At 37.5% G+C, this 25,460-nt stretch overlaps 1 protein-coding gene, 2 long non-coding RNA genes and 1 other non-coding gene across 6 annotated transcripts in view; 2 read left to right on the forward strand and 2 right to left on the reverse strand.

Annotated features, from left to right (window-relative positions):
- Positions 1-2,501, reverse strand: part of NIPBL (NIPBL cohesin loading factor) — a 191,117-nt gene extending 188,616 nt beyond the window's left edge. For all 3 annotated transcript variants that reach the window (XM_032278937.1, XM_032278939.1, XM_032278942.1), the window contains exon 1: positions 2,086-2,501. The gene's annotated coding sequence lies outside the window, so the exon portion shown is untranslated. The remainder of the gene's footprint in view (positions 1-2,085) is intronic.
- Positions 2,502-2,707: 206 nt separating this feature from the next.
- LOC116552260 lies at positions 2,708-21,679 on the forward strand. Its single transcript, XR_004269300.1, has 3 exons — positions 2,708-11,888; positions 20,114-20,118; positions 21,668-21,679. It is a non-coding gene; the product is annotated as an uncharacterized LOC116552260 (long non-coding RNA).
- LOC116552460 lies at positions 11,732-11,922 on the forward strand. The gene has a single exon (XR_004269393.1). It is a non-coding gene; the product is annotated as a U2 spliceosomal RNA (small nuclear RNA).
- LOC116552262 lies at positions 19,198-24,525 on the reverse strand. The gene is made up of 2 exons (XR_004269302.1): positions 24,491-24,525; positions 19,198-19,285 (listed from the first exon to the last, which is right to left on the reverse strand). It is a non-coding gene; the product is annotated as an uncharacterized LOC116552262 (long non-coding RNA).
- Positions 24,526-25,460: the final 935 nt, after the last annotated feature.

Below are 25,460 nucleotides of genomic sequence, written 5' to 3' on the forward strand. Positions count from 1 at the left end.
AACCTCTAAAAATAAGTTGCTTCAGTTCATGAAAACTAAGCAAGCAGAACTCCTCTTTTCATTATCTTTAGGAGAAATATGTTTATCCCTTGATATACATCTTAGTATTTTAATTAAATAAAAGTTGTAGAGATAATCACAGGAATATATAAGGGCCTTTAAAACATTTATATGAAGTCCTTGCCACCCCCAGCACCAAAAAAGCAAACCCTCTGTTTTCTTAAGATGTGTTCTCCCCGTCTGCATTCCCTCCCTGGCATGCCCCCCACTCGCACACCCCCCACCCGCAGTAGGCCTGAGGCCCCGTAGCAAACAGTGTCTAACAGGAGCAGGCAGCACAAAGACAGGAATGGGAGATTAGTGGGAGGGAGGGAGGCCGGGATTGGGGCTCAGCAGGAGCTTCAGGCTTTTTAAAATTCAAACTGCTCCCTGACCAATACAAATCACGGACACGCTACTGACTACTACACGGATTTATAGCATTAAAAACATGCCTAGTACGTGACAGCTATATTAACTTCATTCTTTTAAGCATTTATCCGTACATTTGCAGGAAATGTGGAACAATTTATTGTAAGCAGGACGCTAAACTAAAAAATAACCTTCACAAAGTAACTCACTCTACAGTGACAATAATTTAACGACACAAAAAATTTGAACCAATGTAACATAAACTAGTAAAACAAGAGATTTCGCTGAGCAGTGCCGCTTGATTTTAACCAGTGAAAGTTTTCCTTCAGCGAATATGAAACAAAGTATCAAAATAGTGTAACCCAGGTACATTTTCCTAGCTATTTGCCTGAGGAATTTTTAATTGGCGTTTCCCTCTTATACCAACCTATATTACGAACGCCTCCATAAACAAGCTCGAAACACTTAAGTTACTCATGAACTAGAACTTGTCAAGTTAGAACTGACATTTTTCTCCATCATTTACAGATACATTTGACCTATTAAAATGACACCTCTCTCATTACACAGTCAAACATCATGGCACAAACAGCCAATGACAATCCTGGGACCTCAAGAAGAACTGCCCTGACATGAAAGGATGGCACCTTCTACAATTTTTCAACCTCCCAAGGATTTTAAGTAAACTTAATTTTTTCTTCCTTTTTTTTTTTTTTTTTCTTAAAAGAAAATCGGTTTTACCCGTATCTCAGCAAAATTCTGAGAACACTTAAAATTTCTTTTATGCTCCTACACCTTTTGGTCAGGAAGTACCTGAGTGTTTTATGTACAGTAGTTTGAAACTGCCCTTACATAACGCATACAAATAGAAAGTGGCAGAGTAAACCTGTCAAGTACTTTATACTTGTCTTTGAATAAAAAGTCCATGTGCAACAACACTGTCAAACAACAAAATAAAAAGCTCTTGGAGGGGGAGATGTGCAGTGTCTACCATAGTATGGTTTTCTGTATTAAATATTCATGCGGACGATTTAATTCTTTAAAAAAGAAAATGAGTCTTTATGAACTTTCCAACGTCGAAACAAGTTTTACAAAGAGAAAGAATTACCTCGGGATCCGTGTCTGAGTATTTACGTTTGTCTCACTAACTGAAACTACTTCCTCCCTTCATGGGGTCACAGGGGGAAGAAGGGGGGTTGTTTGTTTCACTGGGACGTTCCCCACTCCCGGACCGGGAAAGTTGTAAATATGGGGACGATCAGGGCACATTTGCTGTTAGTTGTATTGTTTCCGCCTCCTCACTAGCTACGGCTCCTCTCCCGGGCGAGGCCTGTCACCGACCAGCAGTCGCTCCGCTCAGCCCGGAGCTCTCCTAATCCCCGAGCTCAAGTAGATTCCGCTGGCCCGCGGCCTGCACTCTCCGCCGGGCCTACGCCTCCCCGGCCGCCCGGCAGGAGCCCAGTCCCCGCCACCGGAGCCGGCCGGGAGAGGGTACAAAACCACCGCCACCCAAGGCGGCTGCCACCAGAGAGGAGCGAACTCTAGACTCGCCCGTGGAAGAGACCTGGGGCCGCTAAGGAAACGGCGGGGAGGGGAGCGAGGAGGAGAGACGCTGAGGACCTGGCGCCGCCGCCGCCGACGCCGCCGCCGCCGAAATAAAGAGCAGGAATTTACCTGGGCGAATCGGCGTCTGAATCCAAGGGGAGGCCGAGGCCGCTGTGGCGAGAGACTATAATCCGGGCCAGGAGTGGGGGTGGCTACGGCTCCTCTTCCGTCTCCTCAGTGCGGGGAACATGTAGAGCCGGGGGGAGACCAGCCGAGAAGACAAATCGTTGCTGCTTCTTCCTCCTCCTCCTCCTTCTCCCACATAGAAACACTCACAAACACCCGACCAGGGGCCCGAGCTACCGGGGGGGCATCGCCGCGGGCCCGGGAACCAATCCTCCTGTCGGCGGGGGCGTCCCTCCCTGCGGCTTGGTGGTGGCGGGGGGGGCGGGACCGGCGGGGGGGGGGGGGGGGAGGGTGGGGGGAAGGAGCCCTGTGTGTGTCTCTCTCTCGTTCCGTCTCTCCCTCTCAGAACAAAATGCCGACCGGAAGTGCAGCTGCAGGAATGACTCCCTCCGCCGGCGCCAAACACTAACAACCACCCCCTCTTCCCCACTCCACTTCCGCCACCGCCGCCGCCGCCGCCGCCGCCGCAGCCACTGCCACTTGGGCTCGCGTCCTCGGCCGCTCCGCGCACGGGCCCAGCCGGGGCCAGCAGCCGGGCGGCGGCGGCTCTCTTCTACACGCTTCTCCTCAGGGCGGCTGTGGATGTTGCCAGTATTGTCGATGCTTCAGAGCTACGTTTGCCCCGCGACACGGGCGGGCCGGCTCTCCTCGGTCTTTATTTTCCTGGAGGCCGATGGGAGCGAGGCCCGAGTTCGGCAGTGGTCGTGAGCGTGGGGGGCAGTCAGGCCCGGACGTGCTCGCAGGTCGCCGACGGCGGCAGCTGAAGGCCGCGCTGGCTGTCCCAGGTCGTCCTTAGCTTTAGGGAGCGGAGCTCTGGGCGGCCCCGCAGAGGACGCCCGCGATTCGACGGCGATGGTGCCCGTTTTAAATGGTGTCCCTGCAGCCGGGTGGATGGATGGATCGTACTCTTCTCCTTTTGAGGCCGGGACCTTACGCCCTCTGCGTGTTATTTCTGCTGAGTAAGAACGCAGCCCTTGGAAGTGAAGACGACTCTCGACTGGACTGAATTGGAATGGTGTTTGTGATGCGTTTATTTCTGGAAATATGCGGTCTCCGCTGCTCTTGTTTTTTGTTGGCAGAGGTGGTTCTTCTCTAACCGTCGGGATAAAGGCCTGTAGGCGACGCTGCGCTAGCGCTAAGCTGTGCTGCGACGGCCCCGGCGCCCCCCTCTAGGTGTGGGTGGAGCCGAGCACGCGGGGAGAACCGCCGGCCCCTACTCGGCCACCGGCGACTGCGGGCGACCGGCGGGCCTGCGGCCAGCTGATTTCAAACATCGTTTTCCTCTTTAGGTTTGGAACACTGAGGCGCTGGACAAGGCTGGAATACAAAATGTGATTATACGTGCAGTACCATGCTTGTTGTAGTTTTTAAATTGTAAAACAAGAAGTAACTCCGTCGTTCCACAGTTCTCTATTAAATTTGTGTAAATTAAAAGGGGGCTATTCTTCAGGTTAAAAAAGTGCAGTAGGTAAGCGGATTTTTACTCAACCGGGACGAAATTCATGTTGTATGAATTGTATTATTTGTGTGTGTACCAGTGGGCTAAAAGTGATTAGGAAAACTTGCTTAGATCATTCCTTTTGCCTCAGGCCACTGAGGGGGCCAAGATCCCGTCACTCCTTTGCTCTAGGCCTTGCGACGGCTTCCCGTCTTGAGGGGTGTGAGTGAAAGCCTTGACGGAAGTCCCCGCGCGCCGTGGGGGGTGGGGGCGGGCCTGCCCTGGCATCCTTGCGAGTAGGACTGTGTCCTCGCCGTTCCCTCTGCCAGGTTCTTCCTTGAGCGCCCGTAGGGCTTGCTTCTTCACCTTCAGGGTTTTGCTCAAGTGTCACTCTGTGCTTCTGCGGCCACTTTTAAACTGCAGGTTCCCTAGCCCCCTTCTCATTTTATCCTTTGAACAATCTACATATTCGTATATGTTTATGTTCTTCTCTCTCCTTCCGTAGTGGAATGTAAGCTCTAAGAGGACAAGAGGTTGTGTTTTTCTGCACTGGTGGTGTGCCCAGCTCCTGGAATGCCACACAATAGATGCATGGTATTCGGTTAATGAATGAATGACGATTATAAGGGCCTTGACGATCCCCATTTCTGTCTTTGATATGTACTTACATATATTTACATGCTGCAGAGAGCTTTATAAAAGATTTAAAGTTTATAAGAGAATTCTATAAAAAGAGATTGCTTCTAAACTTTGGAAAGCCCTCCGCAACACCAGAAACCCACAAACAAGGAATAAAATTTGTTTTTAGGCTTCTGTAAATGGGAATGCCCGAGGACAGTGCATAAAAAATGATCATATCCATACTGGGCCGATTGGCTTTGCTCTCCTGAGTCTCAAACTGCATTCTTCATCTTGTCCTCTGTCTTGCAAAATAGATTAAAAGTGTGAGAATTTATTTGGTTGGCTCAGCCCAAATCCAGCACTATTGGAAAAGTTCATTCAGCAAATATTTATTGGGCACAAGTGGGTACCAGGCACAGTGATTCAAAAGGTGTGTGTTTCTGAGGCTAGGACTTCATATAGGACCTTACATAAAGGACCACATAGGGCTACTTTGGTTGCTACTCAATTATGCTGTCAAGCAAAGCAAATACTAGTGAGATTTATTTTTAGTTTTCTTCTGAAGAAAAGGTTCAGTGAAAGCTGAGGTCAGGCTTAGTGTGGATATTTTAATTCATCATTTAGTTTGCTGTTTGCTTATGCTTAGGGTAGCACTAGATTTACTTAATCATGATTTTTGAGTACTATAAAACAAACGTGGGAAACTGTATTTCCTAGTTGCCGGAAAAGTAGGCTTTTTAAATTAAAATAAGTAAACATATCAGTAAGCTAGAAGCTATGCAGTAAGGCTTTGGCTGTGGTATTCCGAAGTTTCATATTTCGTGTATTGAATTTTTGGACAAGAAAAGACAGCCTTGATAGGTATTTCATAACCATTAATACAATTAATGAAATATTGTTTCGTAAATCCAATATTATTTTTCCTATTAATCTTCAGAACAGCTTTAATACAGATGGCTCAGAATGTGTTTTTCACTGTTTCAAAATACCAGTATTTTAATTTGCTAACAGAAGCACAATTATTTTCTTGTCTGCTTTCTTAAATGTTACTGGTAAACTAGTAATTTTAGATGTCCAGGTAACTGCAGCTGCTACAGTCAGCCTACTGTGGAAAGTTTTGGCATTATTGTGTTATTTAATTTAAATTTTTTGTTTCTTCCCCTTATTGAGTACTTATTAGTTGCTAATTAGCTTTATGCTAGGCACCTCATACATGGTAGTGAATGAAAACACAATACTACTTCATTGAGGGTTTTAACTTGTATATAGTTTATACCACTTTTTTTTTCCAGATTATAGAATTAAATAAATTTCCATGAATATCACAGCATTTCTCTATTAAATAGTATTTTACTTGTGTAAATTTAAGTATCCAAATTAAGTTCTTACTTAGAATCTGTTAATCTTAGTGTTTTCTTTATTTCATTGCCTTGGTGTTTTGGGTTTTGTTTTTTTTTTTTTTTTTTGCTTAATATTTTTCCCAATACCATCCATTCGTTTTGCTCTTATATTTTTAAGTCTTTTATGTTCCAAATCAGGTGACTTACGTGCTTGACTTGTCCATTTTAGTTTGGAGGATAGCTCAATAAATCTTTATTCTGACTTTAATTGCCTCCTTGCTTTAATAACTGAGTTGCATGACTCAGTTTTCTTTGCTAGGAATATACCTGGATAGTCTTATCTGTATTCTAGATCAATGAATTGCAGAAGATTTTATTAAAAATTTTAAATGGATTTCAGGTATAAACTATCTGTATCAAATGTCATCACCAGGAATTTCTACATCTGAAAAATTATGAATTGTTATTTTTATTGAAGAATATTTATCTTTAAGATAAATGTAATTTGCTATAAAATGATAGTAGTGAAAAATTTTAGAAAATCATTTTCTTCTCACTATTTTATGCCTGCCGATTATTGTTTGTTAGTGATAAATTGTCTCTTATGGGAACAAATTTGTTAAAGTTAGAAAAAAAACTGGTAGTATATGTATGTTTTATAGATTAGACTCTACCAGAATTATTTCACATTTAGAATAATTAAATTGCTTTTAGGTTGATGGATGACGTAAGAAAATGATGAAGAGTTAATTAAAGATATTGATTTTTAAGGCAGAGCTACAAAATTATCAAATGACTTAGCACTGTAAATATGTTCCTGTTTCAGGTTTTCAAAGTAAATACCCTAATCAAATTTGGAAATAGTATTTATGGAGTTTATTCAAGATAGATTATCCATTTTGTTAAAATTATAGAAACGAATAGTTCTTTTCCTATGGATGTCTTTTTTCATCTTGGCCTATTCTGGTCCTTTAAGAGCAAGCTTTGTCCTTTCATTAATACTTCTCGCCTATAACTGTGAATTTTCTCTAAACTTGTAGATTTTATTATGCACACCATCTATTTATAATCCTATGGCACTCCAATATTATGTTTTTTTGTATCTATGCCTTATGTTCCTAAATCAAAGTGACCAGTTCCATGTTATACTAAAAGTTTCACTTTGTAATGCATATGGAATTACACATAGGGAAGGGCCTCAAAAAATACACTTCTGAAATATTTCTATGTAAAATTATTTAAGATCATAAAGTTTCATGAAAGCCTAATCTTCCTGGAACCTACACATATTCTGGATGTGAACCAGAGTTAAGCTATTCAAGTATTTTAATACTGAACTAATCTGGAAAAACATCAGTTAAAAAATGACTGTATTTATGAAGGAAGAATACAAAATCTATTAAAAATTTAAAACATTTAAAATAGGTATGAAGGGAGGCTTATGGTGCTCATTTTAACAGCTCTCTTAAGTAGGTTAGCTTGTAGTCAAAGCATCTGCTCCAAACCAGTGTTTTAAACTGTGGATTATAGTACCACTATGGTTATGAAATTAATTTATTGTGTTATGACTAGTATTTTTTATTTAAAACATAGAATAGGAAATAGAAGAGTACATCACAGATGGTAAAGGTATATGTTTTTAAGTAAAGATTTTTTCATGTGTATGTGCTGGGTTACTTTGTAAAATATATTCCTTACAGTGGGTTACAGGCCAAAAAAAGTGTTTGCTTTTATTTTTAAAAATCTACAGTTCATATTTTCCTTAGAAAATGGGGAAAAAAAAGGAATGTTAGAAAGATGTGACTGCCCATGAACTGCTGAAGGATTTTAGAGGAACACCAGGGTATTTTAGAGATCTGATACTGGTTTCAGAAAGGTAATGTTAAGACAAAGAGTAGGAAATAAAGTATGTTGTTAGTAGAAATGTGAAATATGGTTAAAGTTGTGAAGAGGAATTATTTTTCTAGTGGACCTACATTTGTTGTGTTTAGATCTGTGACTATTATTGATCTGTTATAGCACATTTTCCAATCTAAAATGTCCAATACAGCACAATAATAAACATGGGGCAAAATACATGTTTGTTTCTATTTCTTCCCACCTTCCCTTCAATCTTAAAACAAATTTTTACTAGTAAGTCAGAGCAAAGCAGTTTCTATCTTTCACAGAGTAATTATCTTAGGAACAGCTTATTCCCTGAAAATGATGACAACTCTTTTCTCTCTCTGAAAAATAAACCTTCAATAAGATTTTTCTCTCTAGCCACAGTAAATAAGAATTTATTAAGTAGGTAACTCTCATTCACCATCCAACTCATTCTATATATTTGAATAAATGTACTTATAATTGTGTACAGGATTTAAAAGAGGGAAACTTAGGAAGGAAGAAAGGAATTGTGTATAAGAATTTAAAAGGGAGGCATTATATTGTTTAAATAGAATGAAAAGTATCTAACCAGAAAGCAAATAAGGTAAGGATTCTACTATACTGAAATATTTTAATAAAATTTAAATATTGCTCTTTCACTTTATTTGCTATGTGTACATTTCAGTATTATAATGTTGGCGAGTCTATTTAAGAGCACATTAGTAAAGATTTCCTTTTTCAGGCATGTGATACCAAGTCCCTTTCCATTATAGATAAGTAAGGCCTAGGTTGGTTAAAACCTTAGCTAAACACAAAATTTGCTAGAGAATCAACATGTTAAGAAGCTCTAACTCTAAGCTTATTCACCCCAAATATTTCACCAATGTAATACACACCCTGTTGAACTAAGGAAGGAATTGTATTACTAACCAGCAGAGGGAGCCAAGTCAATCATGAAAGGTAGGAGTATAAAGGAACATCATATGACTTCCTGTTTCGAATTTAACTGTGTGGCCTCTGTTCGCTTTTTGAGTTTACGAAAAAGACAATCATAAGGAGAGAAAGGCTACCAATGTATATCAAATAACGATAGGGTGACAATCATAACTCAAGATTACCTTGCAAAAAAAAATTGTAAGAAAAATTGAACATAGAAATATAAAAGTGAAATGTCTCGGTATTGTAATTTAAGATGGAAAAACCATGGAAAACAGTACCTTAGAGCCATGATGAATTGCTATCCAAATGTAACAGTGAATATTTCTTAGTAATTCCATTTTGATTTAAAGTTGAAATTAGGCTATAAATTGATACATTTTAAGATTATAAAGTTGGTAGAAATAAGTAGATTGTACATCAAATTTATATGCATTTAATCTAAGAAGGGATAAAATTTAATAAAAAATGATTACAGTGAAGTAATAAGGATGTGATTTTTCAGCTTAAAATTAGAGAATAGGATTTTTCCACTACCGTTTATAAACACAACAAATAAAGTAATATATGTTTTGTGAGAGATGTTTGGAGGAATGTAGTAGCTAAGTAATTACTGTCAGCTTATTTAATTTTGTCTAAGAACTTCAAAATGCCTGATAGAATGGGTGCATATTGAATGAACAGATGTGATCTATTTATTATTTAGAGTAAAACTATAAAAGCTGAGCATTAGGTAACTGCATCAAAATGAAGAATGTAAAGACTCAAACATTTTTAGTTAAATAACCAAATGAATTAGCTAGTCTAGCCCCTTAATTGTTGCAAGGTTTGTGGAAACATACCATATATACTTTTACTCATGTGTTTATTCTTTCCAAAAATATACTTCTTAAGCACTTACTATCTCCAAAGGACATGGAGCATATCTTCATTGTGAAGTAGACAAACTTCTTAAATTTTATTGAAAGATTTAATTTCCCTGATATGTGAACAATCATACAAATTCAATATGCAACTAGTGATTTCAAGAAAGTGATACTTAGAAGGAAATCACTTATGGGACTAGACTGCCTTTGTAGGATTAACAAATTAGGCACAAGATTAGAAATTAAGAGTTATGCAGCTGGAGGCTACGAGATTCTGACCCTAAACTGCTCCTAAGATCAGTGCTTGAGATATTCTACACACCCTGCACTTGATGGATCAGTGCTGGCACCACCGAGATCAATAAGCTGGTTCATCAGATCTTGTAGCCCCCGCCCAGGAACTGATTCAGAGCAAGAGGACAGCTTCAATTCCCTATGATTTCATCTGCGACCCAACCGATCAGCACTCTCGTTTCACTTGCCTTCCCTAAAAACTGATCCCCAAATGCTCGAGGAGACTGATTTGAGTTATAATAAAACTCCGGTGTCCAGCCAAAAAAAAAAAAAAAAAAAAACAAATTATTCAATTTTGAGTACTAGAAAGTAGACGGTAAACTTCTTTTATAATGCTATATTATACTGGCATTATTTTATATATTGGCATCTGGTGTTGTCAGTTAATCACAGCAATGATATCCAACATGTACAACTCAACAGTCCTAGAGATAGTTTAATACCAAAAAAAGAAAAACCTCAATGTAACCAGTATTACTGCTTGTAATTGTTTGTTTCCTTTACACAGGAGTTGTGATGAATATGGGCTATTTGAATTGCATAAACAGCCTAACCTTTTAAATGTTTCCACTCATGAAAAATAGCTATTATGAACTTTTAAAAATTAATAAAGTGGCAATAGGTTTACCATGAGCTATTCCTTATTGATAAGCATAATAGTGGGTTAACTAATGTCAAAGTCCAATAAAAACTATTTACTATGTCACCAAAGTCAACATTTCGGAATCTAAGATGTAGTGTAGTTATTTCCGTTTTATCTAGTTTTCATTTAATAATCTCAGATTCTGACTAACAACTCAAAAACCAAAGTCTGGTGAGAAAATAACTTGAATCTTATTCCAAAGTTAGGAATGGTGACAGATAAGGAAAAGCATCAAAAAAGTGACTTCAGTAAAGAAGTTCTCTTTTCCTAAAAAATTAAATATAAAAGTTTAGTCAGGAATTTGTACCCACACGTGAATACTACTTTTAATATTTTTCTTTAGACATTTGAAATATTTTATTTTCTCCTTTAAAAAAAGCACCAAAACCCAAATTTATTTAATATTGTGTTTCTGATTTATCAGCTTCTTTCCATCTTACACTGTCAAATTCTGTACTGCTTCTAAAGCACCTACAATTATCTCTACAAAAACTGTACAATTAACACTCAGCATTGCCTTCTTCCTAATTCTAACATCACCATTCATCAGCTTTCTCCAATAGAGTCAGATGATTACTTACAATCATATCTAGGCAAATGATGTAACTTTTGCTTGATGTATGGGAAAATAGCTTACATTATGAATTTAGAAGAGCTATAGTAGTACCTGACAATACTTTATAGATGGAAAAGTATTTTTAATTTAAAGAATATATTGGACATCTTTCAGAATTTCTGTAAAAATTTTTGACTGTCCATTTTGGCTAGAAGCTTAGAAATGATCATGCTTAATTTTGTGTTTACATTAAATCTTTTGGATTTTAATTCTGTATACAATATTGCTATAAAACATCATAGTTGTGGAATCTGGCTCTTTAAGAAATGCTCACAAGAAAACAGGTTTGAAAACTATTCTGACTACAATGTAGCTATTATATTCACTGATAAGAGTTTAGTATGCCTCTGAATATAAGTAAATCTCTAATTCCCTACATTTTTTGGAATATTAGTATTCTAAGAGTATCAGAATATGAGCTTAACAAAATGTTGAATTTGCATATCCAAGTTGACAGATAATATTCTTAGGTGGGACGTGGCGGCTCATGCCTATAATTTTAGCACTTTGGGAGGTCAAAGTGGGCAGATCACTTGACGTCACAAGTTTGAGACCAGCTTGGGCAACAAGGTGAAACCCCATCTCTACTAAAAATATAAAAATTAGCCAGGTGTGGTGGTGCACACCTGTAATCCCAGCTACTCGGGAGGCTGAGGAACAAGAATTGCTTGAACTCAGGAGGCAGATATTACCCCACATTCAACAAGTAAATATTAAAGAGCTTTACATACAGGATAATATGACAAAATTTGCATTTTAGAATAACTACAATTAACAATAAAAGGAAGTACCTGTAATATTACCCCACAAAAGGAACAATACTTAACGTGTGGTGAACTTGGAAATTTCATACAATTTAGAAATATGTATTGAGCTGTAAAAATGTTCATATTCATGACATGATACTTTCACATCTGGACTCTTGAGGTGCCTATATATTGCTTTTGTAATTTCAATTAAAACAGAAGCATCGCTTCTCGGCCTTTTGGCTAAGATCAAGTGTAGTATCTGTTCTTATCAGTTTAATATCTGATACGTCCTCTATCCGAGGACAAGATATTAAATGGATTTTTGGAGCAGGGAGTTGAAATAGGAGCTTGCTCCGTCCACTCCACGCATCGACCTGGTATTGCAGTACTTCCAGGAATGGTGCACCCTCTCGGGGGACATAACGTGTTTTAAAAAATAGTTAAAAAAACAAAAGATAAAAAACAGAAGGAATGAAGGGTAACTGAATGAAGGAAAGATTGAATATAAGAGAGGCTGGAGAAACGTGAATCAATGAGAAATGTAATGCAACCAGTCAAGTGATTTCTTTTTTAGCAGCAAATTCTCCTTGACAGTAATACTTTCAACTTAATAATATTTTCAACCCACATCTAGAAAGTTTACAGCAAACTTTCCAAGTATTTTGTCTGTTCTAGCCCCAAGGTGCAACTCCAATGCAATCCACGCTTGCTCACCATTCTTGCTGTTTCACTTTCATCACTCCTTCTTAACCAGTTTCTCTTACTACCAACCCTTTCATAATAACTATCTCACCATTGGTTCTCACCATCCCCACACATTTTGGTTCCTTTAAATTAAGGGTAATATAGTCTTAATTGTTCATGTCACCTAGTAGTAAGACAAAAACTAGCATGACTGGGTGGAAGTGAAGATTATGCCATATTTCAGAGGGTTGTATGTTTCCCAGTAGTGAATCACAACTATCAGAAATCCATATGTATGTGGGCCACATACATTTTAAATTATAACAATAGTAGAATTATAACCTATTAGCTATTCAAAGGTATTTAGTTTTTGGCTGAGGACAGTGGCTCATGCCTGTAATCCCAGCAGTTTGGGAGGCTGAGGTGGGAGGATTGCTTGAGTCCAGCCTGGGCAACATAGTGAGACCCCCCCATCTCTAAAAACCATTTTTTTTAAATTGGCTAGGTGTGGTGGTGTGCACCTGTCATCCCAGCTACTTGGGAGGCTGAAGTGGGAGGATCGCCTGAGCCCAGGAGGTAGAGGTTTCTGTCAGTCATGATTACACCACTGCACTCCAGCCTGGGTGAAAGAGAGAGCCTGTCTCAACAACCAGAAAAAAGCATTTAGTTTTACGGTATTACAAAGCAGTGTCACGTTAGTTAAATGAGTTTTATTTATAAAAAGGTATAAAATTATGGGCCAAGTACAAGTACTAGCCTTCAAGTAATTTTGAAGTCAGCGAGAATACTGGTATATAACAGATCAAATGTGGTTCAAGAACCAAAGGCTATTGTTCAACAAATAGTGAGACAACTGGGTAGCCACATGCAAAAGACGAGGACCTTATCTCACACCATTTTGTAAAAAAAATTAGCTCAAAATGGATCAATGACCTATATGTAAAACAAAAACTGTAAAACTCTCAGAAAAAAAAAAGGATAAATTTGTATAACCTTGGATTTGACAGCATTCTTAGCTATGACACCAAAAGCACAAGCCACCGGAAGCCAACAAATAAAAACACCACAAATTGAACTTCATCAAAATTTAAAACATTAGTGCTTCAAAAGACACCATCAAGAAAGTGAAAAAATCCACAGAATAGGAAAGGTATTTGCAAATCATGTATCTGATAAGGTATCTATTTCTACAATATATAAAGAACTCTTAAACTCAGTAAAAAAAAATAACAACCCCACTTAAAATGGGCAATTAATCTAAATAGACATTTCTCCAAAGAAGAAATGCAAATGGCCAATAAGCACATGAAAATATGCTTGACATCACCAGAGAAAAGCAAATTAAAAACCTACAAGATTCTCATTCTTCACTTACAAGGCTTTGTTCTCACTATGATAACCAGAATAAAAAGGTCAGATAACAATTATTGGCAAAGACACAGAGAAAAATTGCAACCCTTATATATTCCAATAGGAGTATAAAATGGTGCAGCCACTTTGGAAAACAGTCTGGCAGTTCTCCTAAAGTGATTAAACATCTAGTTACTATATGACCCAGCAATTCTACTTCTAAGTATATACTCAAGAGAAATGGAAACATATGTCTACACGGAAACTTGTACACATTGGTTTATAGAAGCATTATTCAGGATCACCAAAAGGTGGAAACAACCCAAGTGCCCATCAACTGACAAATGCATAAACAAAATACGGTATCTATATAACGGTGTGTTATGTGGCCATAAAAAAGAATGAAGTACTGATACATGCTGCAACATGAGTGGGTCCTGAAATCATTATGTTAAGTCCAAGAAGCTAGTCACAAAAGACCATATGCTATATGACTGCAATCAAATGAACGGAATATGGAAATCTATGCAGACAGAAAGTAGATGACCGGCTGTTTAAAGCCGAGGGTGGGAGCATGGGTGAGCAGGAGAATAGCTAAAGGGTACAGAGTTTCTTTCTGAGGTAATGAAAATGCTCTAAAATTGACTGTTGTGAATTGCACATATCTGTGAATATAATAAAAAACCACAGAATTGTCCACTTTAAATGGGTGAATTGTATGGTATGTGAATTATATTTCAATGAAGCTGTTTTAAAAAAAAGAGGGGGAACTGTATATAGACAGGGCCCATCTCAATTCTCAGTCCAGGTTTACATTATTGAAAGTGGTCCTTAGATTTTATTTCCGTAGTTTCAGGAAAGAAAATACACATTAAAAAAGTTGGAAGACTCAAGTGTTGCAAGAATTTGACTACAGAGCCAGAAATTTCAGAATAGTGATAGATGATGTATATATTCATTTTTTAAAAAATCCTAGAGATATATGGGTTCTTGGTGAGCATAGTTTGCTTTCAGCTCAATCAGTTCCTCTTGAAGTAGAGCCATGTTGACAAGGCAGATGCTTACAAAATCCAAACATATCTCTCTAAAGTCAGCTACAGAAACTTAAAGCATAATTCATGGTAATGAAAATTAGCGAATTTCTTTTGAAATTCAGATTTTATTTCTACCAAATAGCTCAGTCGTTCTTTAAATTCTGTGATTCCATTTAGCACAGGACAGTTCTGATACGGGACATGAATGCATGCTGCAAGTAGCATCTGCCTACTCCCCAGGTACTGGTATTAATATTAATACCAGTAGTTCCTTCACAGTCTCATCCATTCTCTTACTTTTTTCTCTACAGTCTTAAGTTCAGTGTATTCAGTGTATCTTGCTTGCAACATCAAACAAAATATCATCATATTAGCTATTTGGGCTCAGACAAAGAGGGGTCCATTTAATTACCAAAAGTTTTAGATCTGAGGTAGCATCATTGTAGCTCTCTTCAACAAGCTTCCACAATCTTGTCATCTTATTACATTAAAATAAACTAAATCCATTGCATTTAGAATAGCACAATAACAACAGTAACAACAAAATACTTAGAGCAATCCTTCTGCCTCAGCCTCCTGAATAGTTGGGACTACAGCCACATACCACCATGCCTGGCTAATTTTTTTTTTTTTTTTTTTTTGTAGATAGGGGTCTTGCTATGTTGCCCAAGCTTGTCTTGGACTCCTGACCTCAAGAAATCCTCCTGCCTGAGCCTCCCAAAGTGCTAGGATTACAGGCATAAGCCACAATGCCCAGCCAACAAATATATTTTTTTAAAAAAGAGTTTTGGTGGAGTGTACTTACCTCTCTAAATATTGAAATACATCGTAAAGCTAAAATGGTTGCAACATATTTGCCATGGAAATGTACAGATAGTTGGAAGAAACTCCAGTATGTCATAAGCCAAGGAGTAAGGATAGACTATTTAACAAATGATGTTTTCTAAATATCCATCAAATCTGTCTACTTCTCTCTGTCTCCAGCAACACCAACTTAGTCATCAATTATTATTGGTAGCCAGAAGTGGCTACCATCATTTCTTGCCTATGTTACTGTAGTAGCTTATGGGTTTCTGCCATCCAGAAAGACACTCATCCCCCCAACCCTTTTTTCTGCTTCCATAGTGATCTTTTCCAAACATAAATGTGATCATGTAAGCCTGCTGTTAAAATCTTTAAATAGTTCTCATTACTTTTAAGATAAAGACTAAAATTCTTAATAAGTCACAAGATCTGCATGGTGTATTCTTGCCTGCTTCTCCAGTCTCATCTCTCAACTATTTCTCCCTTGCAGTCCAGCACCAGCCACTCTGGCCCTCTTTCTAATACTTTAAATGATATCATGCCCCCTGCAGCCAAGAAACCCACAATTCCTTTCATTTTGGGCACTTATCTCAGTTTATATTTGTACATTATTGATGTGATTATTTGATTTATGTCTGTCTTCACTCCCTTAACTGTAAATTCCACTAGAGCAAGGACTATGTTTGGTTTATTAGCACCTAACAGAATATGTACTTGATAAATATCTACTGAATGAATCATTGAATAAATAAATGAATACAAAACTGCAATCTCACATTATATGCACTAACTTGCAGATGAAATTCTAAATTTTAAATGTAAAAGCAAAATTAATCCACCATGAGATTATTCAGGTAAGTTAATAGAACTCAGGATATGAATGGACTTTTTAAATATTTTGGAGGGACTCATAGGAAAATGATGTACCACTTAATAAAAACTTAATAAAAATTAAGTTTTTATAATTGCAAAGAAATAAAAACTTAAATGTCTACCAATTGACTGCTTGTTTTAAAATGTATACATATATGTTTTAAAGGATATTGGATTATAGGAGAATAAGCACAAATCATGGTATAGAAAATCAGAAAAAATACATCATAATGCTAATTTTGTTATTTAAAAATTAGTGGGAAAGAAATACACCAAAATGTTATCTCTGAAAGACGGCTTGAAAGTAATTAATTTCTCTTCCCCATACTTTCTTTTATCCAAACTTTTTAGAGTTGATCAAGAATAACCAACTAAAAGATACATACTTTTAAGATTATTAAATAGTTACTCTGAAATATTGCTAAGTCCAGATAGATCATTTCATCAAACATTTATGAAATCGCATTTTTCCGTGCTTCAGAAGCTATTCAGAACTTAAAAGTGATTAAAAATGATCCAATTCATTTTGTTAGCCTAATAGAATTCTGAAACTAAAATGTAACCAAAAATTATTAAAACAAAAACTAAAGAAAATCTTAAATACTAAAAATCTTAATTCAACAGTAATTTAAAGAATACCCCATAATAATTAAGTTCATAACATAATTGCAAACATATGAACCCATTACTATAATATAAATACATCATATCAGCCAGTGAAATCAGAAACACATATGATCGTTTTAACAGATGCTCAAAAGATATTCAACATTCATCTCATATAAAATCTCTCAGAAAGAAAGAGCGTGGGATGGAAAATTATTCAATAAATGGTACTGTGAAAACTGATTGAACATTTGGGAAAATCTATTTAGTGTCTCACTCATCATCTACCAAATCCCATGTACTTTAAAGAGTTAGAGTTAAAAATCAGCAGTACACATCTAGAAGAAAATATAAGGGATTTATATCAAATTGTTGAATGACTAAGGATTTCAAAGCTTCAAAAAGTATGAAAAATTTTATGAAGAGAAAATATAAATTAAGTTATAATATACCAATTATAGACCAAAAAATCCAGCATTTCTTGAATTAATTATCAAATATCTAAATTCTAACTGGAAGATTGGTCTTAGTGGGATAAAATATGCAGAATTTTTAAAAAAGTAATAAACTGGAGACTTTCTTCACTTGTTCTTTAGTTTGTTTAGGGCTTAATATGTATTGCATATTAATATATTTTACACTTTAAAAAAACTCATTCCTCTAACTACTCTTGTAGTTTCAGCAGCAACACAGTGCTTGGCTAGGCACTCTATAAATGTGTGTTGAATGAATGATACACCCCTCCACCCAAAATGGTATATTTCATTAAAAATGACATGTTTCTGGTTTTTATTTTCCTCTCATATACTATCAGGGCAAGAAATAACCTATAGATTGGAATAAAACTTAATGATAAAACCCATGGACTGTAAAATGAGATAGGACTTACTGACATTACACTTTTTGGCAAATCACTAACTTTTTTACAAACAAATTGACAATATGATATTGTCTGTACCAAATCTACTTTAAGGGCGATCATTAAAAAATCTGGAGACAACAGATGCTGGAGAGGATGTGGAGAAATAGGAACACTTTTACACTGTTGGTGGGAGTGTAAATTAGTTCAACCATTGTGGAAGACAGTGTGGCGATTCCTCAAGGACATAGAAATAGAAATTCCATTTGACCCAGCAATCCCATTACTGGGTATATATCCAAAGGATTACAAATCGTTCTACTATAAGGACACGTGCACACGAATGTTCATTGCAGCACTATTTACAATAGCAAAGACCTGGAACCAACCCAAATGCCCATCGACGATAGACTGGATAGGGAAAATGTGGCACATATACACCATGGAATATTATGCAGCCATCAAAAACGATGAGTTTGGGTCCTTTGTAGGGACATGGATGAACCTGGAAACCATCATTCTCAGCAAACTGACAGAAGAGCAGAAGATCAAACACCGCATGTTCTCACTCATAGGCGGGTGTTGAACAATGAGAACACATGGACACAGGGAGGGGAGCACTACACACTGGGGTCAGTTGGGGGGAAATAGAGGAGGGACGGTGGGGGGTGGGGAGCTGGGGAGAGATAGCAAGGGGAGAAATGCCAGATGTAGGTGATGGGGAGGAAGGCAGCAAATCACACTGCCACGTGTTTTCCTATGCAACAATTTTGCATGTTCTTCACATGTACCCCCAAACCTAAAATGCAATAAAATAAATAAATGGGAAAAAAAAAAGATGATTAAACTAGACCGAGTCACCACACCACTATTTCTCATATTATCTCACAGAACATTAATCTTGCAAAATGATCCAGAAATAAAGAATTCTTTGGCCATATTCCTCCACTTGAAGATTTATCATGCATATCAAAATATTAAATGCTCTGAAAGCTCCTCACTGAAGAAATCTGTTAAATTTTGTTTAACTCATTTTTTAATCATGAAATCCTGTTATCACATAACCTCTATTAATATCCTATGAAAACTGTCTTTCTGTGGAAAGTCACATTATCTAATTTCAAATTGAACTGATAATTAATTGTTCAAACGTTTTGGTTATGGAGTGAATAGACATTGTTCAGAATTTGTTTTCTAACTAAACCAAAACAGGGCCATATTCTCTACCTGTTCTTTGAGTTTATGTTCTTTGAGATTTCTTATGCAAAGAAGTTTCCTTTTTTTTTTTTTTTTAAATATCTTTTTCTTTTTTTTCTTTCTTTCTTTCTTTTCTTTTTTTTTTTTTTTTTTTTTTTTTTTTTTTTTTTTTTTTTTTTTTTTTTCTTGTTTTGTTTTTTTTCTTTTTTTTTTTTTTTGTTTTTTTTTTTTTTTTTTGATAATGGAGTCTGTCTCTCAGGCTGTAGTGAAGTGGTGTGATTTTGGCCCACCACAACCTCAGCCTCCCGGGTTCAAGCAATTCTCCTGCCTCAGCCTCCGGATTAGTTGGGATTCAGGCGCCCACCACCTCACATGCATGAGATGGCTAGGCGCAGTGGCTCATGCCTGTAATCCCAGCCCTTTAGGAGGCCGAGGCAGGTGGATCACGAGGTTGAGAGTTCAAGACCAGCCTGGCCAACATGGTGAAACCCTGTCTCTACTAAAAATACGAAAATTAGCCAGGCGTGGTGGCGGGCGCCTGTAATCCCAGCTACTCGGGAGGCTGAGGCAGGGAATTGTTTGAACCCAGGAGGTGAAAGTTGCAGTGAGTTGAGATCGCCTCACTGCACTCCAGCCTGGGTGACTGAGGGAGTCACAAAAAAAAAAAAAAAAAAGTAAATGAGGCTCTCTCAGGCCTGTAATCCCAGCACTTTGGGAGGCTGGGGCGGATCACCTGAGGTCCGGAGTTCCAGACCAGCGTGACTCACATGGTGAAACTCCATCTCTATTAAAAGTACAAAAATTAGCCGGGCATGGTGATGCGCGCCTGTAATTCTCAGCTACTCGGGAGGCTGAAGCAGGAGAATCACTTGAACCCAGGAGGCGAAGGTTGCAGTGAGCCGAGATCGCGCCTCTGCACTCCAGCCTGGGCGACAGAGCCAGACTCCGTCTCAAAAAACAAACCAACAAAAAAGGAAATGAGGTAAGGCATGTAAAGCCCCAGCTCAACCAGCGGCTCTGCAGGTGGCTCCCCGCGGCAACAGGGCTGCTTGTGCCTGTGTCGTACACTAGGGAAGAAGGGCCAGGGGCTGTAAATTACAGTCAAACTAAGACAATTTGTTATTTAAAGACCCGGCTCGTCCTAATAGAGATGTTTTTTAAAGTAAATAATGCAAGGAGGGAAATATTTAAATAGAAATCGTATTAGAATTGAGATACTCAAACTAGAACGAATCCGTTTTACATTTACTTTAACGTAATTGACAATACAAATTAAGTGGAGTTCAACGATTACTTTTCTAAATATAAAGATTGTGAGAAATAAAACGTGTTCATTTCTCCCTCGCAAACTTACATTTCTCCTGTGTTCCTTGTAAAAACATCATCTTTCCATCTGAGCTGGCAACTACAATGACCCGAAATCTAGGCACGTCGATTCTTTTTTTTCTGTTTGTATTAAATATTGAACATTATTAAAAATTAAATTACATTTAGCTGAATTTAATTACACACTTAATGAGTGACACTCATTGAAAACAATACATTGGCGGGCGCGGTGGCTCAGGCCTGTAATCCCAACACTTTGGGAGGCCGAGGCGGGCGGATTGCCTGAGGTCGGGAGTTCGAGACCAGCCTGGCCAAAGTGGTGAAACCCCATCTCTACTAAAGATATAAAAATTAGCCGGGCATGGTGGCACATGCCTATAATCCCACCTACTCGGGAACCTGAGGCAAGAGAATCACTTCAACCCAGGAGGTTGGAGGTTGCAGTGAGCTGAAATAGCACCACTGCACTCCAGCCTGGGCAACAGAGCAAGATTCGATCTCAAAAAAACAAAAAACAAAAAATACATTGACATGAAGTCAGGGCTGTCCTGGTAAATCCAAGGCGAGTGGTTTTCCTCCCACTACTGGCCAAGGCCACCCTGTCAGGCTCTGAAATATTCCGGGTATGAAGCTTAAATGCAGATTCGATTTATAGGATTCGAGGAAGTCCCACGTGCCCTCCCAGCCCTGACCTTCTGTACCCCTGAGGGACAAGGCCCAGAATTCTGCATTTCTATTAATCGCTGTAGTTTGGGGGAATTCATGAAGAGGAACAAAATGAGTGCTTATATTTCTGGAAGGAGACACACTAATGGGTGCTGTTACAGAATTACCTAATTATTAAGGCAGGGGAAAAAAAATAGTGAGCCTCTTACCTGCGCGGGAAACCTTGGATTAAGCCAAATTTGTCCTACTGACGGCCCGCGGGCCCATAAGACCCAGGACGGCTTTGAATGTGGCCCAACAGAAGTTCAAAAACTTTTTTTTTTTCTTTGCGATTTTTTTTAAAGCTCATCCACTATCCTTACTGTATTTCATGTGTGGCCCAAGACAATTCTTCTAATGTGGCCCAGGGAAGCCAAAAGTTTGGACACGCCTGGATTAAACCATTCTCCCTAGCGAGTTCCTATTGCAGAGAGAAAGAGAAGCTCAACTTCAAAATTTTACCTCAGATTCACTTATATCATTGCACATGTTTGTTTATTGTAATTTGTACTGTTGATTGCGTTGGGAAGGTGTAAGTTCTTTAACGAAATTTGGGACCAAATAAATTATATTTCTAAGAAAATTCCCCCCCTGCTCCTGGAAAGTGGAACAGTCCACTGGTTGTCCTTGGGGTCTAGGATCAATCAGTTCAACTAGTGGCTCGGCAGGTGGCTCCGCACGTGGCTTCCTGGCTGCCTGAGCTTGTTTTGTGCATTAGGGAAGAACGGCGAGGGGCCATACTTCACAGTCCAGCGGAGGCAATCTTCTTATTTAAAGAGAGGGCTCACCGTAACAGAGATTTTTTTTGTAATCGAAATAATGAGAGAAAATACTTAAAAAGAAATTGTATTAGTATTGAGGTAAACTACAATGAATCAGTTTTATTTTTACTTTTACATAATTGATGATGTAAATTGAATGGAGTACAATGATTACTTTTCTAAATATAAAGATTGTGAAAAATAAAATGTGAAGTTTATTTTTTCTAACGAAGATAGCTTTGTATTTTTCTAATTTTAATTATAGTATACGATAATTGTTTTAAAAAATCAAAACAGTACACAAAGGCATAAAAGGAGAAAGAAAAATCACCTGAAATCTTACCACTTTGAGATAATCACTGCTAAAATTTTGCTGAGCAATTTTCGAATCATCTTATAATGCATATACACACACATATACATATAATTTTACATAAGCTGGATAATTCTGTATACATAGTGTTTTGTATGCTGCTTTCTAATGCAATAGCATGTTGTATATATTTTCGTATGTCATTAAATGTAGGTCGACATTATTTTTTCTATAACTGCATAGTATCATCAAACATAAAGCTATTTAATCAATTCCTGTTAAAGGATAATTCGATTGTTTCCAATTCATTTAATAGCAAGTAAGCAGTGCTGGAGAGAATATTCTCTTACATAAAAAGTTGAGTACTTGCAGGGTTATCTTCTAAGAATAAATTTCTAGAAATGGAATTGCTGGATCAAAAAATATGCCTACTGTATTAAAAATTTTGGTACACATTTTCTAATTGTCCTTAAGAAACATGATATCCATTTCTAACGCACAATGTCATTGTTACCAATCCTTTCCAGCTTTGACAAGCCAAAACATTTTTCTTTATTGTTAAGTCAAATATATTTTCTTACAATTACTGTCCATTTGCATTTCATCTTCTGACTTTGTTCATGTCATTTACATTTTTTTTATTGTGGCAACCATCTATCTCTTAATTATTTATAGGAACAATTCATAGTTAAGAATATTAACCTTTTGTTTTTAATAACAAACATGCTAATAATTAATATTAATAAACACATTTTCCCAATTTATTATCTGCCTTTTAATTTTTATTATTGTGTATTTTATACATATAATCATTTAAAGTGAACAGATCTATATATTTTTAATAAACCTTACTATTTGAGTTTGGAATTGTATTTTAAAATATAGGAATAGACAGAATTATAAATTAGGTGTCTTTTCTCAGGTTATCAGCTCCACTATTTTCTGAGGTATGTCAGTAACTCATTTGATTGATTTATCACTTGCCCTTCCACAAGCAGTTTTATCAAAGTAAAATGTCACAGCCTAGCAAAACTGTAACAGAAAGTAACCCTAATTTAAATCTAATCGAAGGATTTGCACACCTACAATAAGGGGCAATTTAAGAGACAATTCATTTTCCCATTATTCTATTTTTTTTTTCAGATATTGAGAACTTTCACACATTTTCTAGACTGCCTGAGGAAGGCATTCCACCCTGAAGTCTAGAATACCAGAAAAGCACACCAGGCTCTAGAACCTTTCCTGACAAACATTATATTCTAGTAATTATGAGCAAGTATGTGACCTATTGCTTTAGGATAATAATAGTCACTATCAACTGCCACTGTTTTAGATAAAACCTCCATGAACATTGTTTTATGAAAAGCTTTTTTATTCTTTTAAATTGTCTTTGAAAAATTTTCAAAAGTGGGATTATTGGATCAAAGGATAGAAACAGCTATATAACTCTTGTTACCTAGTACCATATTGTTCTCCAAATGAGCAATACCAACCCTGTTTCTATATTTATTCCATCTCAACTTTATTGAGTGTTATTAATAATTATTTTTGGCCAGGTGTGATGGCTTATGCCTGTAATCCCAACACTTGGGAAGCCAAGGTGGGGAGATTGCTTGAGCCCAGGAGTTTGAGAGCAACCTAGGCAACATGGTGAAAACCCATCTCTACAAAAAAATACAATCATTAGCCAGGTGTGGTGGTATGCTCCTGTAGTCCCAGCTACTGGGAGGCTGAGGTGGGAGGACCGCTTGAGCCCCAGAGGTGGAGGCTGCAGTGAGCCATGATCTCGACACTGCACTCCTGCCGGGGTGACAGAGTGAGATCCTGTCTCAATTAAAATAATAATTGTTGTTGTGAGCTTGCTAAGCATAGAAGGGACATTTATTGTACTTTTAATACTTTTAAAAATAATTTCCACATGCATTAGGTTGCCCAGTTTTGGGGATATATTTTGTATTAAAAAATTAATCATGATAAAATTTGCTCCATATTTCTAGATATTTTTTAAAGACAGGAACAACTAGAAAAATCTGACTTTTTAAAATAAGGAAAATATACCTTTTTGAGCAGAAAAATAAGTAAAAATGTAAAATAATACATTCTGTCCTAAATCCTTGGATTCACTTTCCATTAATCTCTGAAGGCATTTCACATGTAATCAGATTAAGAATTGGGCCAATTGCAGCTAGAATGATCTTTTTAAAATACAATCTCAAAATAGTTTTCATAAAAGTCCCAGATTCTTAACATTAACTGTTCAGCTCTTCCATGATCAGACATCTGTCTCCTCCTTCAGTGAGCGCCCAGCTTGCAACCCTCACTCTTTTTTTTTTTTTTTTTTTCTTTTTTTTTGAGATGTCACCAGGCTGGAGTGCAGTGGCTCGATCTCGGCTCACTGCAACCTCTGCCTCCCAGGTTCAAGCAATTCTCCTGCCTCAGCTTCCTGAGTAGACTACAGGCGCACCACCATACCCGGCTAATTTTTGTATTTTTAGTAGACACTGAGTTTCACCATGTTGGCCAGGATGGTCTCGATCTCTTGACCTCGTGATCCACCCGCCTCGGCCTCCCAAAGTGCTGGGATTACAGGCATGAGCCACGGCCCTCACTCTTAATGCTGGTCGTCTCTTAGTTCATAGAATCTTTTGTCTTTAGTACCCACTATGGTGTTTCCTCTGACTTAAGGGTTTTTCTGCACCCTCACCTAACAGGTCTTCATTCATCAGAGGTCTCTTGGAACATCATGTATTTTCAACTAGGTGGCCAGGAAAGAATTTCTAAAACATGGCAATTACAGAGATCACGTTAGGAAAAATAATACAGCCACATATGGCTAGGTCTCTCCCAGGAGTCTCAGGTAAATCAGGGGTCTTGAAACTCAGCTCCACAGTAAGTCTACTTCTTGCTGTAATAATACTTGCCTTACCTGCATCATAGGTCATGAGGATCAAAAGAGATAATGTATCTGGAAACAAATTGAAATTTAAAGCAGTACCCAGTTACCATTTTTCTTGATGTTTTGCTTGCTATAAGAACAATAATAAATGTTTGATTTCAATTAATTGACAAATATTACCTAAATTGACAAATCTAATCAATTGTTCATTAAATTTATGGACTATTCTACTCTTTAGAGGCTGTTAGCTTATCTGTACGATGTATTAAATTGGCCAGAAAAATACATTTTTATTGAATTAATACAATTTTCCTCAAGGCTAGTAATTGTATTTAAAAATATCTTTGAGTGGGCCCATGGCATCCTTCAATAAAAGCAGTTAAATTGTTATATATGATAAGAAGGATCATTAAGACTATTTTCTGGTTATTAATAGATATTGGTTAGTTGTTAGATACTCACTACAACATAATTGTAAAACAGAGAGTCAAATTGATCAGTGACAAAGAAGATACATAAGGGAAGTGAGGTGAGCCAAAGG

Source organism: Sapajus apella, unplaced genomic scaffold (assembly GCF_009761245.1).
Source record: "Sapajus apella isolate SASKATOON/1434 unplaced genomic scaffold, GSC_monkey_1.0 scaffold11, whole genome shotgun sequence".
Taxonomy (NCBI): Eukaryota; Metazoa; Chordata; class Mammalia; order Primates; family Cebidae; genus Sapajus; species Sapajus apella.